We start from the raw sequence: 15967 nt of genomic DNA, 5'->3' as shown, positions 1-15967 counted from the left end.
CGCTTTCTTGACCACTGCTTGCCTCTCCTCCTAAGATATACAAAGGGTATCAGGCTTTAAGCTTGATCTCTGATCAGCAACATTACCAGCCTTTCAAAAGTGGAGGTACTTTACCCAGAATCCCCAAAATCCATGCCATGTGTCTACACTATGATACGTACATATAGATCAGAGACAACATGTAATTAAAGCAGAAAGTGAGAGTCACAAAATAGGGGCGAAAACTGAATGCATGCTTTGCTTTGGTGCAAAGACTGGATAATAGCATTGCAATTAACACTAGTTCTTCTTGGACAAAAATGTTTTCTGCTGAACCCCACTACTGTGCTGTTGTGGGGATATCACCACATTTTAATACAGTGCCAAATACAAAGGAGCCTCCTTTCACAGTAAAGTGCTTGCTTTCCAAATGAGGTTCATGCAACCAAAATTGATACGCCGGTTTCAAAAGATATGTTTTCAAATTGTCGCCAGATAATAATAGAAAAGTAACATTGAGGAAGAGGGCTCCAGAATAGAGGACCAAGATCAGAGATGCTTTAGCAGCAACACAATATGTTGCTTAATATTTCGTAACGTTTGTTACAATATGATGATATTTGTGGATTAAAAGGGGTACCTAATTAGCAGTTTGTTAATTAATAAGGTTCAGGATACTACTGAAGTTGTTATGAACTATTAATACTATTCAAATTAGTATTACTGCTAAATACACAGTTTATAGTTGCCCTTTGTGTAGACAGGGCAACCAGCATGTGGATGCTCCTGGGACCAATGAAGTGTGGCTGGACAAGGAAATATACATCCGAATCTTGACAGGTCTAAGAAATCTGTCTAGAAAGAGTAGTCATGTTTCTCTACCACTGGTAAGCAAATCACAGTCATATTCTGGTGCTTCTGGTATTAGCTCACGTGAACTTTTTTTTAATTTTCTTTTAGAAATGCCTTGCAAATATTGACTTGTGGGCAGCACAAGCTTATACTGATTGGCAGATATTCTCAGGTGAATTTTGGTGTTAAATTTCTGGTACCCCAAAAAGGTTGTAATTTCAATTTTGTCAAAGAAATGCCCTGCAGCTAAGCACAGGACGCCGAAGGATTGTGTAAAGACTCCCCTACTCTTCTGCTGCTCACACAAGCACACACACTATACTCACTGGCAATGTCATCTCTCATCAGCAGACCCAACTGACCTCATATCCCCAACCTGGCAAACTTAGTGCACGATCCAGCTCTATTGCAGGATATAGTTCATCCCTTATCTTTTTGCTGAAACCATAGACAAGAAAAGAACAGCAATTGCCTGTGTCATTTAAACATGTTTCCCGCAAAGCAGTTCGCCGGCTCTGGTGGTGTAAGGATACAAGGGGAACAGTAACTGTGGGTGATACGAACTGTTATCTTCTTCGAGGAGTGCATAAAGATTGCCTTCACCGACCTTAATTCAGACTCCATATGAGTCCACACACCTGTTCCCTACTTGATGGGCAAGAGCGGCTCGTGCGTTGGGCAATTTCATGGCACATGGTGATTGTTAATCACAAAACGGTGGTGAGAAGCAGGACAGGAAGTTAAGTTTCAATAAAATGAGCCTGTGCACCCACCGAAGTAAGCTCGAACATATTTTATCGTGTGGCGACACAAAGTGATATGCAGTACCCCTTTAATGCAGGTACCATCATGTTAAAGGTTTTTCACCCTAAAAATAATCACCTTAAGAACCTCCTTGATTAGAGCTTTTGTTCAAAGGGTGAGAAGATTGAGGCCTTCGAAGACTTGTCGGTACGAGGCTAACCCTACAGTAAGCACCCTCTGCACTTAGGGGTTGCTTTGTCTAAAAACTGTTTTTAGAACTAGTGGTGTCTAGTCCTGATTTCATCTCATGCCTCCTTCCAACGTCTTACAGTTTCTGTCTTATCTCACTCATGCAGCTTCTTTTCATCCCTTCCTGGTTCCCGCAGGCAATGCCGGTGCCCACCGAGGGCAACCATCTGCACAAATTAAGCACTGCCAGTACATGGATCTGGCCTCTACTACACTGAATGGGGGTCTCTCCCATTTAGGCTGGCATGGTGGGCAAAGTGTGTTCACATTAATGGGAATTGTTTTTATGTAAATTTTGAGTCTTGTAATGTTTGTGAAGTATGAGGGGAATGCGGGCATGTGACTTGGTAGAGAAAAACGGAACAGTGATAGGTAGAATCCCTGAATTAATAACCAGCCGCTGGCGATTAATCTGGGCCACAAACCAGCGCATCATTTTGCTGGTTAGTGTGTCAGTACAGAGAAAAACCAAACCTATGAAACTGTTGTAGCCCAGCCCTAGTGAACAGTCTAGCCCAAACTGCTATGTCATGTCCCCCCCACTAAACGGAACTCAAAATATGGTTCAACCTTTTTAACGCATCTTCTGCGAAGCACAACTTGCGTACTGATCTAGAGACCCATATCTGGCATCCCTGTTGCACGTAGAGCATCTTAACAAAATAAATGGAGGGAATGCTTGAATGGTTTAAAACCACTGGTAATTACTCCGGGCGACATTCCAGTCTATCATTTTTGCTCACTGTGTCACCACAATCATGGGTCAACCATATGTATATAAGCTTTGGCCCTGAAAGGGACCACCCAGCTTGAGCTTCTAGGCCACGCCCCCTCAGCATGGGAACATAAGTAAGAATGTAAAACACAGAAGGCTGCACGGCAGCATCATTATATTTGAAGAGCAGAGTGGGAACTCCAGATCAGGAGGCAGATTGGGGAGGATGGTGTGGTAAAGGTACAGGGCATGAGATGGGGAAATAAACTGAGCTCAGAAGCCAGCCCATTTGAGTTCGTCCCAGAAGTACATGACAATGAAGTCGTTGTTCCAGAGGCGTGTCCTCTTTTTGGGAGTTTGTTGTGGGGATTGTCCATAATGTTGATCTGGGCAGATATCTAAGTAGCAGAAAACTGTCTTCTAGTTCTGCATAAAGATTGGAAGATGGCTGTTGTATAAATGGGCATTCAAGAGGTGGGAGTGTATGAAGCCCAACTCACAAACACCCGTCCTCAAACAAAAAGTGATCTCAGAGGATCTCAGATGTGCACTAAAAACAAGCAAAACGTAAAACTGTTTCTCTGTGAAGTTCGTCGAATTTAGAAGGTTACACCCAGGGAGCCATCTACTGACGTTTTAAGTTTCACCATCAGCAAACCCATATGCCTGCACTGTTTCCAAGCATGTCCGGCCCCTTGTGTTTATGATTTCCTGTGGCTGAGAAATTGCTTCAAGTGCATTGGATCCCTGATGTGGTAGGGATGTACACTGCTGGCAACAAGCATGGAGAAGACTAGTTCTCGGAACGTGCTGGAGGGTTTGCAGGTTTTACCCATATGACTTTTCATTTGTGTGGGGCAGTGTGGTAGTATGCGTAAATTGGGACAAGAAAAACTTTGCATTGTGAAATAAAATAAAAAAAATCAAGCCGAGAGTCAAATTTCATACCAGCTTCCCTTTCCCCATATTCTCAAAAGATTTACCGTGGAGCCAGGAGGGAGACTGACAAAGCACCATGGAGTTGTCTTGAGCAAATCAGTGAATTTCATATGCACAGATTGTCTCAATGTAATCCCAATGATCGTAACAAGTACCCCTGCTCCAAGTCTTCTAACTGTGGCAAAATAAAGTTCTTTTACGTATGATGCACGCAAATCTTTGTGAATAAGACCTTTGCATGGTCATCGGTACAGGAAAGAGCAGTGCACTTGAAAAAGAAAAACAAGCTTCACGAGGAGGGTTATTGCTATACTAATGTGCACCTGCTCCAGACACAGCTGTGCTGTGATCAGACAGTTACAACCTGTTCTTTTGTGGCAGTAAATTGGTGTGGTGTCGCGTGGGAACGCCGGTGCAGGCAGCTATATGTTCAGTCTACCAGATGCAAGGCCTGTGCAGCCAAGAAAGATCCAAGCAACCTTGGTCATGGGTACACCCTCCTCACTTTGGTTCCAGCCGTAACAAAACAAGCATTAGCAAGGCAAATCGGTCTGGCACTGACTGCCAGCATTTTGTCAGCGTCAATGATTGTTTTGTCACGGTTTGTGCACATTTTATTGTCGGCGAAGCTGCCGAAGCATCATCAATCTAAAAAAATACAAATATAAAACACATTGGAGAAGCAAAAACATGTTTCTTGGTCTCTGAAGCACAGATAGCACAAGTTGTCCCTAGGAGAGAATAGAACTACTTTGTTTGCGGATGTGCTCTTCATGAAAAGACAGAATGCTGTCATTCACAGTGTAGTTTAGCCAATGGATGAAGTGTGCTGACCCAGCGCCTTATGCTGTGCACTAGAGTGTGGAAGAAAATGTGAATGACATTTTAACAGACTGATTGGATGACGAGGGCAAGCTCAAAGCCCATATAAGTGACTAAATTATACGTAGAATTATAGATCAAATGTCTTGACTAATGCAGACCTACAAATGCACAATTCACTTCAAGATCTGTACATGGAAGGAAGAGAGGGAGAGGACAGACCTGGATTTAATTTGGCTTCCTCCCGCCGCAGGTCTGAATCCAAAGTGTGTTTTACACACACACTCCAAAAAAGATGCTGTTTTAAAAGGCATTTGTGCCTTTTTGGGTGTGCCAATAGAAATTTATGGGGTTTATTAAACCGGCCTTGACAACATAATGCACACTTTCTCTTCATTCGATTTCATACTGTTAAAAGATATCCCACTTTTGCCTAAGGAATGCATGGATTCCAGGAATGACCTGGCATTTCTCCACCAGCCCTAGCAGTCATTCTTCATCACTGAGCAATAAGTCAATTAAATCTTGAAGCTTGGTTGAGACCACCAAACTCATTTCACAGGTTTACATAAAGCAGTCCCTGGTGGGTATCTACAAAGTTGGAGGTGGAAAGCTCACAAGACAAACCCCATTTGGATAAGTGAAAAGAGCTGCAGGCCTTAATGACTGGGGCTTCCGGCTTAGAGTTTGTAGCAAAGGACTACAAAAATGGCAACCAAGTTCAAAACTGAAAAAAGTAATCAGATGGTTACATTTACTTAACATATTAAACTCGGGAGTGGTGCATCTTACTTCACGTGAAGGTAAAATACGTTGTCTTGCAGGCCCAAGTAAGGGTTATTCCAAGAGAGAGCAGCATGGTGGGAGCACAAGAAGAGACTTGTTAGAAGTTTTTTCTGGGCTCAGGTCACAAACGTGATGGCGGGGCAGCTTTTCTGGTTCCATGACAACACCTAGTGGTGGTTAAATTATCTTCCTTATCAAGGAGATATCAAAAAGCATTAGCAGAGTTGTTTGGTTTAAAAACATAAAAGAAAAACATTTCAAAATACTGCAAGAAGACCAAACATATCTTTAGGTATTTCAAAATGTACGCTGAATTCAGCATTTTCTGTCTTTATCTTTATAAATAGTATGGTTTATTTTTCAGATACTTTTTTATTCAGGAAACTGAACAGAATGAAACAAATAAGAGATTTAAAAATGCTTACCAAGGCATAATTTACTTTCTGTAGTCTATGGACCTAAAGGATAAGATCCATCTCTTTTTAAGTCATGCCAATTACACATTGCATCTCAAATGCCAGGTGAGTGAGTGATGCAGCTAGTCCCCCTCCCCCCACCACCACTATAAATGCCTTGTGCCCAAAGTCTGACCACCACCACCATAAAAGCCTTTTGTGCCAAGTCTGAACTTTTCTGCAATATGCAGAATTCGGGAAATAAAACAAAAAAAACTAAAGTCTGCTGTTTAGTCGTACTCTGGAAAAACTATACCTATTGCTGTGCCTTCATTGACCATCTGGGTGCGGCAGGAGCAAAGCAGAGGAGGGGAGTACTTGGGGAGTTGGAAGCATCACAAGAGGGGGAGAACAAGGAAGAATATGCGCCCTCATGGAGGGCTGAAACAAAACTAAAAACAGTAGCTCTTAAAATTTGAGGGTAAAAGTCAGGCAATCAAAACGATGTAAAGAGGTTATGTTCCAGTAGAGGGACAAACATAACAAGAGGAAGGCAAGCCATTTAATAAAAAGTAAGCAAATGAGAACGACAGTATAGCCAACTAATGCTAAGTGATGGTCAGACTCTAATCCCACTGTAAGCTTTTGGTCTGTCCACAAGAGGCTTTCACCTACGGACAGGTAAAAGATAGGTGCCAGACGCCACGCAGGCCACGGAGACTAGACAATACATGAAGCATTCTGTGCCACAGCTGAGATCAGAGACTGCTGTATTCCCTCAACCCCATCTTTATAGTGACTGGCCCACATGAGTGAGTGAATGAGTGAGTGTATGTGTTGAACACAACAACTGTAAGGCCTGCACTACATGCCCAGCTAGCAAATGTCACCTAATTCCACTCACCACCACACCCTCTTTCTTTTTGTTATGATCTGCCAGCCATTTTGCCACTCCTTTTTCTGATCGCCAGATGAACCACAGTTCTGCTGGGTGATAAGACCTGAAGATGTAATGTGTAGCCCCAAATACTTTTCCTTTTGCACAACACAAATTCCTATTGTTGCCTAGTGATGTTTGAAGTTATAACGCTAATATTGTGCCTCAGCGACTTATCATGAGGGTTCTCTAGGTTATATTTATATGCCGAGTTCTGTGTCAATGTTTATATCTCTCGGGTCCTACAGCCCAGTGTCCCCCATGCTCACGTCTGTCTGTTTGGCTGGCCTAGACTTCCAGTTTCGTAGTCTGTGTCAATCTCTCTACATCCCACTGGTAGTACCACCCTACCAAGGCCATTGCTAGATTAAGGCTAGAGTAAGTATATGCCTCACTGCACCACCACCGACTGCTACAAGAGAGCAGTAGATTGCAATAAATGTCTTCAAAAAGGGCCTTATTGCTAAGAAAAAAGAAGGTCCTTCCTTCCACAGTGTCCACACCTGTGTCTTCCTTCCCATGGGTCATATCTTTCTGCTCCCATGCCTGGGGTCTTTGCCCCAATTACTGTTCATTTGATCCTGACCCAGTGTATGTATTGCTGTTCCCTTACATAGTTTAATTGATTGTTGGTGTAAATGTCTGCATTTCCCAGTTTCTTTGCTGTGCCTCTCAGTTACAGTGTGCGTTTCAGTCGCCAAGTGTATGTGTCTCCCTGTCTCAGTTCCAGCGTCTCTTTGTCCCATTGCCAGCACCTCCCTGTTGTAGTGCAAGTGTCTCCTATCACAGCATCAGTGTCTCCTGTCACAGTGCCAGCATTTTCCTGTTCCTGTGCCAGTTCCTCCTTGTACCAGTGTCAGTGTCTTCCTGCCCGATGCCTTTGTCTTCCTTTACCAGTGCTTGTGCATCTCTGGCCTCAGACCTCAACTGCCTACCAGAAAGGCAAGTGCCTCACTGCTTCAGAGTGCATCTCTCGTACCTAAGGTTGGCGTGTGGCTGTTCCTGTGTTTTCTAACTCTTCTGACCTGCTGTAAGTGGCTTTAGGCCTCAGTGGCTACTGAAAGAGTGATCCTCAGGCCAGTGAAGTGTGGCAAACGAAAGAACACCAAGGGTGGGTAGTCTTAATTCTACCTAATGTTTATTTCTTCTACACCAGTGCTTCCCAAACTTTTTAGACCCATGAACCAGTTTTTATGCAGAAGCGCAGTGTCATTTACAGACAGCACACTTTCCATCAAAAATGGTTCTAAATTTGCACAGACATACAGTTTTACAGATAAAACTATATTGCACACAAATTATAGCGTGTGGAAATCAGGTTTTAGTGACGATCATTTGTACCACACCAAATAAACTGTTTTGATTTGTTTTGATCCTATTAAAATCTTTGGGTCAGATTCACAAAGGAACTAACGTAGTAAAGTTGCGAGTGTGGAGTCTCTGCATTCAGGGCGGAATCTCCGCACGGAGAACTGCAATGCAGAGATTCAGCCCCGAGTGTGGAGACTCTGCACTCCTAACTTTACTAAAAACTTTGCACTTGTATAGCACACTACTCACCCGTTAGGGTCTCAAGGCACTGTACGCATACCGCTGTGGAACCCCTCCTGGCTTTTCCCTGTGAGGTGCCCACTCCTGGACAGCCCCAAGGTGAAGCCAGGCATCCAAGCGCTGTTGTGGAGACTAAGCAAGCTATTGCCCAGAGTTACAGAGTGGGACCCATTAATTAGATTAGGCACCAAGGCGAGAATTATCTGGTCCAAGGGAATTGAGTCCAAGACCCGCCGAGGTGGGAATTGAACCCTGGTCCCACGCCAGATCTCTGCATCAGGGTCTGCCGCTCGAACCATTGTGCCACACTTCTCCACTACTACGCTTAAGTACCTTTGTGAATCGGGCCTACGGTTTCCATCACACCTTAGAATTTCAAAAAGTAAATGTGATTTTTTTTTCTTCCTAACTGCTAAATGTGTACAGTTCTTTCACAGTTATTCACATTTTGTTGTGTGCTATAAAATGACATCCTACAGCCTTTCCTTTCCCCATCAAGACTGTCACATAATTCACTTTACTTTCTCTGACTGCAAAGTGAGAGGAGTTTGTAAAGCCCAATCCCCATAATAAACAATATGCAACAATTTGTCGGAAGACATAACCTGACATTTGGCATTTGTCTTTGAAGGGCAGCAAATGTGACAAGATAAATACAGAATGTAAAGACATCTTTATTTTTGCTTGAATGTATCCACCCACCAAAAGTCGGCTCGTGGCCGACCCACAGTTTTGGAAACACTGTTCTACCAGTCTCTTTAGCCCTCTCTAGTAGATTATTTTTCATCCCTGCTTTTAGCCTTGGCCAGAGTTTTCCTCTCTTTTGCCCTGCTCTCTCGTCTGAGACAGTCTGATCTTGAAAAGTAAGCCCTGGTCCCCCATTTAAGTGCCCGCCACTTGCACACATTAAGCACTGCCAAGGTCTAGCAGTCTGATCACGAGGCCCAGGCCAGAGGCCAACTACACTTTCCAGGCACTTAGCGCCCCGACAAGATCCTCCGACAGCTGGGAGCTTGTTTACATACTTGCTCACATTCAAGGCTTCATTCTGCAGCAGCAATTATGCCTCAGCTCCGTAATTACAGGCCTCGGGCCAACTGAGGGAAACAGAAGCAGTTTTGGCTTGAAAGGGGTTTTCTTTCTACTTACAAAATAAAGTTCTTTTTTTGTTGATGGCTTACTTGAAACTGGAAGATGAAATGAGAAGGAGATTACCTTTGGCTTATATCAACATTCGGAGAAGAGGAAGGGCCAGCCAGCGGATGGAAGGAGAGGGAGAGACGGAGGGCATGGGTACCTGAGAGAAGTGGGAGGGTGGGGGGTTAAGGGACAAAAGAGAGGGGGGTGGGGGCAGGGAGAACGAAGAGTCACAGAACGAATAGCCAGCTTCAAAAAATAATAAGTGAAGGAAGACGAGGGAACGAGAAAGAGATAACGTGAGACGGGCAAAGTGTTAAGGCAGCCCGTGTGTGAGACGGACAGTGCGAGTGACAGGGAGGGCACAGAAAGCCTGCCTGAGAGTGGAAAGGCAACGGGAAATGTGAGAGAGCTTGCTAACAAGGCAGAGGACGTGTGACAGGCAGCGGGGAAGAAAGGGCCTGTGAGAGCAGAGAGCTGAAGGGTCAGGCAGAGGCGTCCAGCTGCTTTAAGTGCAGGTTAGGATGCTTTGTTAGTGCGAGCAAGCACACCCTTCCAAAAGAAGGTTCTGGGGGGAAGAGGGATCCCCCTCTAGAGAAAACAATGCAAAGTGATGGCTATGAGCGGTGCATTCAGTTAATAGCTCAGTTTGTCAGTACTTTCTGGAGAACTCAGAAGTTTTATTGAATGGAATGTCTGGTGGGGCATCCTGGAGTGAAGAACGGAGGTGCTTTGTGAGAGCCCAGTCACATGTGAATATTGGCATCGTGGATGTCCGGGTACCATTCTATACAGAAGCAGTCAGAGGTGAGCTGGTGCATGTTAGAACCCTGTGGAGGTCTGGAGCTGGATGGATGGCTCACTGAACTGAACTCGCTACAGACAGAAGGCGATGGGGTGAAGAGAATGAGTTTGCATTCCAGCAAGAGGGACGCATTTTAGAGGGTAAACGGGCGAGTCGCAGAGCTCTGTATGCTCCCAACACTGGATTTGCTTTTTCCTAGTAGGAGAATGCAGTTAATCCGGAAGCGAGCCTTGCTGATCACAAATTCCTAAATTGCTGATCACAAATTCCTATCCTGAAAAGTAGCTCAGTGAGTTCTGCGCCTTCTGTGAACACCCGATGAAACCGGCAAGGTACTGATCCGAATCCTGACAGGATGGCTGAAGCACCGCACTATATTATATCATTCTTCATATCACCAGCAAAGTGTTTTTATGCAGTGATGATTTAAAAGGTATAATTCCACACAAACACCATACATAGAGCAGTTATTTGAACTATAATGTGTTTTAGCAGGCATATCAGTTAAGTTTTCTCTGTGGAAAAAAAGATTCCAAGGTGTCCTGCATTCATCAATTGGTGCTGCCAGCCCTTGTTCGTGATTCCAAGGTGTCCTGCATTCATCTATTGGTGCTGCCTGCCCTTGTTGGTGATTCCAAGGTGTCCTGCATTCATCAATTGGTGCTGCCTGCCCTTGTTCGTGATTCCAAGGTGTCCTGCATTCATCAATTGGCGCTGCCAGCCCTTGTTGGTCTGGTTTAATCATCATCAACATCTGCTATAGGAATCCTTTGTATTTTTAGAAAGCACACACAGGGGGTCATTCAGACCTTGGCGGACGGCGGAGGCCGTCCGCCAAGGTACCGCCGACAAATGACCGCACCGCGGTCAAAAGACCGCGGCGGCCATTCAAACATTTCCGCTGGGCCGGCGGACGCTCTCCAAAAGAGCGCCCGCCGGCCCAGCGGAAATGCCCCTGCAACGAGGACGCCGGCTCAGAATTGAGCCGGCGTAGTTGCAGGGGTGCGACGGGTGCAGTTGCACCCGTCGCGTATTTCAGTGTCTGCAAAGCAGACACTGAAATACTTTGTGGGGCCCTCTTACGGGGGCCCCTGCAGTGCCCATGCCATAGGCATGGGCACTGCAGGGGCCCCCAGGGGCCCCGCGGCACCCCCTACCGCCATCCTGTTCATGGCGGGTTTCCCGCCATGAACAGGATGGCGGTAGGGGGTGTCTGAATCCCCATGGCGGCGGAGCGCGCTCCGCCGCCATGGAGGATTCAATGGGGCAGCGGTAAACCGGCGGGAGACCGCCGGTTTACCCTTTCTGACCGCGGCTGAACCGCCGCGGTCAGAATGCCCTTGGGAGCACCGCCAGCCTGTTGGCGGTGCTCCCGTGGTCGGTGACCCTGGCGGTCACCGGCCGCCAGGGTCAGAATGACCCCCACAACAGTGTCTTTAGAAAGTCTTTACGTTTGTTTAGAAAGCACTTAAACCCGGCACGCCTAAATAGCAATATACCTCCTCCTGGCCAAGTGGGCACCCGGTGCCTTTGCCCACCTCCTAGCCCCCCACTGCAGCCTCACAGGAAAACTGCGCTGACTTTCACCCCTTGTCCAGGGCTATTTCTTGACAAAGGGCTTTTCTGGTTGCCAATCAAGCCATGCGGTTAGAGAGTTGTGTTCTTCTTTCTGTTCTTTAATTAATCGTGGGGCTTCTTCGCACAGGAAGGCAACTCCGAGGTCCCCGTGGACTGGCTGAAAACTAGACAATGGAGTTAATTCTTGGGCCTGTAATTTGGACGTCTTCCAGCATGGCTCAGTGAGTTGATTGCCCACCACTGAAACCTGCAGTGATCTGCAGGTCAAAACCTCAATTCTCAGCAAAGCCGAATACAGCATTCCATCCTTACAAAATCAGTACATTCTGTAACAGTAACAGGCGTTATTTATAGCACTCAGGAATAGCAAAAGTGAGGTAGGGAGCGCTATATCTAAAAAAGATTAATATTAGATTGCGAAGATAGGGGAACTGCAAGTAGTGGCTCATAGAGAAGAGAGAACATGGTCCAGACTATCCCTCATTCATGCCAGTCCCATTAAAATAAACTACAAAGGTACATTTGAAATGGTCTGCGACATCCATGCCTATGCATGTCGCAAACACCATATTTAATGGTATAACTAACAAGTAAACGAAATACAAGACATGTACAAGTCTTATGAAGATCCTTGGACAAATTAAGTGCTCTGGTTCCATCGAGCGCAATAGGCCTTCTCCGAATATTCCAGAGATGTTCTCCAAACAATGAATACCTTGATCCCTCGTGCACAGCTGAACCCTAATATTCTATCAGAAGGAACCCCTTTCTTCCCTCATTTTCTTTAGGACCTAAGTGAATTAGACGTATACTCATTTTGGTACAGCTAGTCCTCCTGTATTTTTGGGCAAACAATGGTGACACTGCTGTTTTAGGTAGCATATAAATCCAAATAAAACCCTAACCTCCTTCCATAAAGACTTAGGCACATCCTAAAAACAAAATCTTGAAGAACCTTAGCAGAACCTCTGTTTTATTAATAGTGTTCTTAGTTAATAAAGGAAACTGCAAGTGGCAAATTTTGCTAATTATACGTTGACCAAGTAATCCAACAATATCTGAGTTTAGACACTAAGGTCCTGATTTAAAGGTGCACGGTAACAAGGCATCTGCCAGAGTTTGAGGATACCCACTCACTTTCCCTTAGTTCTCCATGTTCATGCAGTACATGGGGACCGCGTGTTCCTGACTGACGAGCTGCTACTCGCTTGGATATCAAGAAAACCCTTCCATTAGAATCAACACCACCGCCCTCGGTAGGGTGGACCTCCAAGATGATTCTTACCTGCGTCTTTTCTGTTTGGTGTGCCCTCTCCACCAATGGCAGCTGAACAGAAAGTGTCCAGAGATGTCAACCACATTCTGAGAGGAAAACCCCCAATGCATGGAGAGCATTATTGTTTTTCTTAAGACCAATCTCTGCTTTGTCTCTGTGTCTTCAAAATCAGGTCTGCCATACAGCCATGGCGCAGTGGATATGTAATCAAAGTTTACTCTACAGTGGTTTTCATCGTGGGACTAGCTGCCAGTTTAGGAAACAATGTCCGCTGAACAAGCAGTCACAGTTTTATTTGGTGGGTCACCTACAGCCAATATAGCTGGGGTGCTGTCCATACCGAAAACAACCATACAGTGACCTGCTTTCCAATCTTTAAATGCACTAAAGTACTTGCTCTGTGGGCCACCATTATGTATTGCAGATGAATAGGGTAAAATTGTGTTGCATTTATAAAGACAGATCTACAAGGCTCCATGGTACTAGCCTAGTCAAAGTTGCAGTGGGATGTGCTTAGAAAATGGGGAGTAATCTGAGAAAGTTCAGTAATCCGCATGGCAAAATGTGTCAGGCAAAGATGCTGTCAAAAGTGTAAAATGATGCCTAAAAGACCAAGAAGGGGGAGTTTTGCCTGTTTCGGCTGGAGGCCAGTACTACATAGACAGAGCTGCTATAGTTGAACAGAGGCTCCATCTCTGCCAAATACAACTTTCTCCCACCTGGTTTCTCTAACACAATGAGCCACCATCGACCACCAGGTAACTTTCTTCATGACGGATATGCATCGTGCCAGATTCCTTGCATTAATACCCCTCCTACCTTTTCTCATGAGGTCCAAGACCCCCCCCCCTTCCCTTACTTACCCCACAATCTGGCCCACTGCAAGGATTTTAAAGCAGGACAAGCACATTGTGGGCACCCACGAAAGGTAGAGTGACCAATACCCTCAGGTCACTGCGGACACTGTCCACAGTCCTCGACCTGGTCACCTAGAAAAAAAAGGATTTCAGGTGTGTTATTCTAATTAGCTCAGTTGACGCAAAACAACACTACAACACCCAGAATGCATTAGACCATCACACAAAAAGTACAGGGCATGAAACAGTGCCCATAATGACTTGGAGGACGGTGGTCACCCTAACTGGACACCAGGTCACATTACCCTTCTCCCCTAGTCTCTCCCCTAGTCTCTTCCGTCGCCGCTCTCTACCCCGCCCCTTTCTATCCTCTTCTGCTACGTTGCAGCATGGGGGGCAAGAAGGTGGGGTCTCCCCCTGCCCCTCACTGGGATGCAGTCCTTTCCTGCAGCCTGCGGGTGAGCATGGACCCCACAGCCGCCCTCACCGTTACAATTCTGGCCCCCATGCACCTCAGCGCTTCGAAGTGACCTCAGGCTACGTAAGGGCTACACAGCTGAAGCAACATGACACGACATGCCAGGCCGAGCAGGCGTTCTCTGAAATGTGCAGAAGAAAGACCCCTTTTGAGTGTTCATAGACCCATGCGGGGAAGCTTTCCAAGAAGGGCTTGACTCTGCTATTGTGCACTGGAAATAACACAATAAAAGAACAGCCTAACACACGTCTGTGTCTACAAATAGCACTGAGCAAATACAGAGGCATGTGCCAATCTTATTCAGTAGATACAAAGGGCAGCGGTTTAGCACCTCTGTGCACAATGTCAATAAAACAGCATATTCTATTTCAGAGAATCTTGTGGAAATCCGAGTCCACCAGTTACAAATGGTTTCTCATGGGTACAGGACTTGCTGGATTGATTTCAGACATCTATTGGGCTGCAATCGAACAAAATCAAAGTTGCAGGTTGGAACAGGTCTCTGCTGCCTGGTGGCATCTGTTTTCATAGTTATTTTTATTTCTCCTTTTCCTCCGAACATATGAAATCGAGTGTCCAAGGACGAAATTGCCACTGTGGCACATCCCGATCCAGTAGAAATCACTTGTAACTGGTCAGCTGGAATTCTTTCCACCCTATGCGGCAGACCTGCTCTGCACCGAGGGAGTGAAACAGACTGGTTTCAAGCCTTGTATGTGACAGGCAGTGGTAGATGTAGCTTGTCGGAGGCATCGAGGTGTAAAGTACGCAGAGGCGGTAAAACGATGTTAGAATTGTAAAAGTAATTGTAATAATCATGTAAAAGTAAAACAAAAGTGTGAATGAGGACAGAGTGCCCTAACCGAACACACTACCCTTTTATGACAGAGTGAACATGCTCTCTAAGAATGCCAGTTTCTTCAAAGGATATCTGGTTTCTCTTACTACCCCCACCCCCCAAAAGTCAAATAAAATGAATCATTTTCCTTCCACTTCAGTGTTACTTTTATGGGCTCCTGCTGGCTTGCTAGGGAACGCTGCAAAGGAAACGGAGACCGGTGGCACAGGTTCTTAATGTAGAACCAAAACGTGTGGATTCTGCTCCCGGCTTCCCGCACCCCATCCCAGTGTGTGATCTTGAACATATCACATCATCTCCATGTTCCATTGCTTATTCTTAAACATTAAAACAACTCACAAAAAACGTCTAAATCGAAGTGCTGCAAATGCAGTTCAAACAAAATGCCAACAGAACCCACTTTAAAGTAAAATAAATAAATAATCTGTGACATTCAACCCGGTTCCAACACACAACTGGACCGTTTCTCGTGGAAAGAAGTCTTCTGCAAAAGGAGAAGTGTTAATAACTGATGGAGAAGGCAAAAGTAGAAACATAGACAGTACGAATAAAAAGAGGCAGCCACTCTGCCTGAGGGCGGCAGCTGTTACCTACCTCGCAGCGCTCCGCTCCTCTCCCTCCTGCAGCAGCCACCGGCCCTGGCATCTGTGTGCAGCTCTGCCGGCCGAGGCTCCCAGCCTGCAGCGGGTGCGCTGCTGTCTGAGGAGAAGTTCAGCTGCACTTGGCAGCGCTTTTCTCTCCGCCCTCCCTCCCCCCCGCCCAAGGAGGATCTCAGGAAGCGGGAAGCCGTAGCCCAGGCCTGCGAGACAGACAGCACGCGCAGGGCCGCCTCCAAAACTCGCAGGAATTTAGCAGGTTACAGAAAAAGAGGCCCCGTGACGTCACCGCGGCGGAAGGTGGCCGGCGTGAAAGGAGACTGCGCCCCTAGGGCGCGCGCCACGTGGGGCTGGCTGCTAGGTGGCTGCGTCGACTTCAGGTCGTCAGCGCAGCGCTGGGTCTGGCCAATTC

At 45.9% G+C, this 15967-nt stretch overlaps 1 protein-coding gene across 1 annotated transcript in view; it reads right to left on the bottom strand.

Moving 5' to 3' along the window:
- ADAMTS10 (ADAM metallopeptidase with thrombospondin type 1 motif 10) overlaps positions 1-15655 on the bottom strand; it is a 273868-nt gene extending 258213 nt beyond the window's left edge. The window contains exon 1 of the mRNA XM_069216852.1: positions 15554-15655. The gene's annotated coding sequence lies outside the window, so the exon portion shown is untranslated. The remainder of the gene's footprint in view (positions 1-15553) is intronic.
- Between the last annotated feature and the right edge of the window lie 312 nt (positions 15656-15967).

The sequence above is a fragment of the Pleurodeles waltl genome, chromosome 12 (assembly GCF_031143425.1).
Source record: "Pleurodeles waltl isolate 20211129_DDA chromosome 12, aPleWal1.hap1.20221129, whole genome shotgun sequence".
In the NCBI taxonomy this organism is placed as follows: domain Eukaryota; kingdom Metazoa; phylum Chordata; class Amphibia; order Caudata; family Salamandridae; genus Pleurodeles; species Pleurodeles waltl.
Note: the sequence above shows the minus strand (reverse complement) of the source record. Positions and strands in the feature narration are given on the sequence as shown.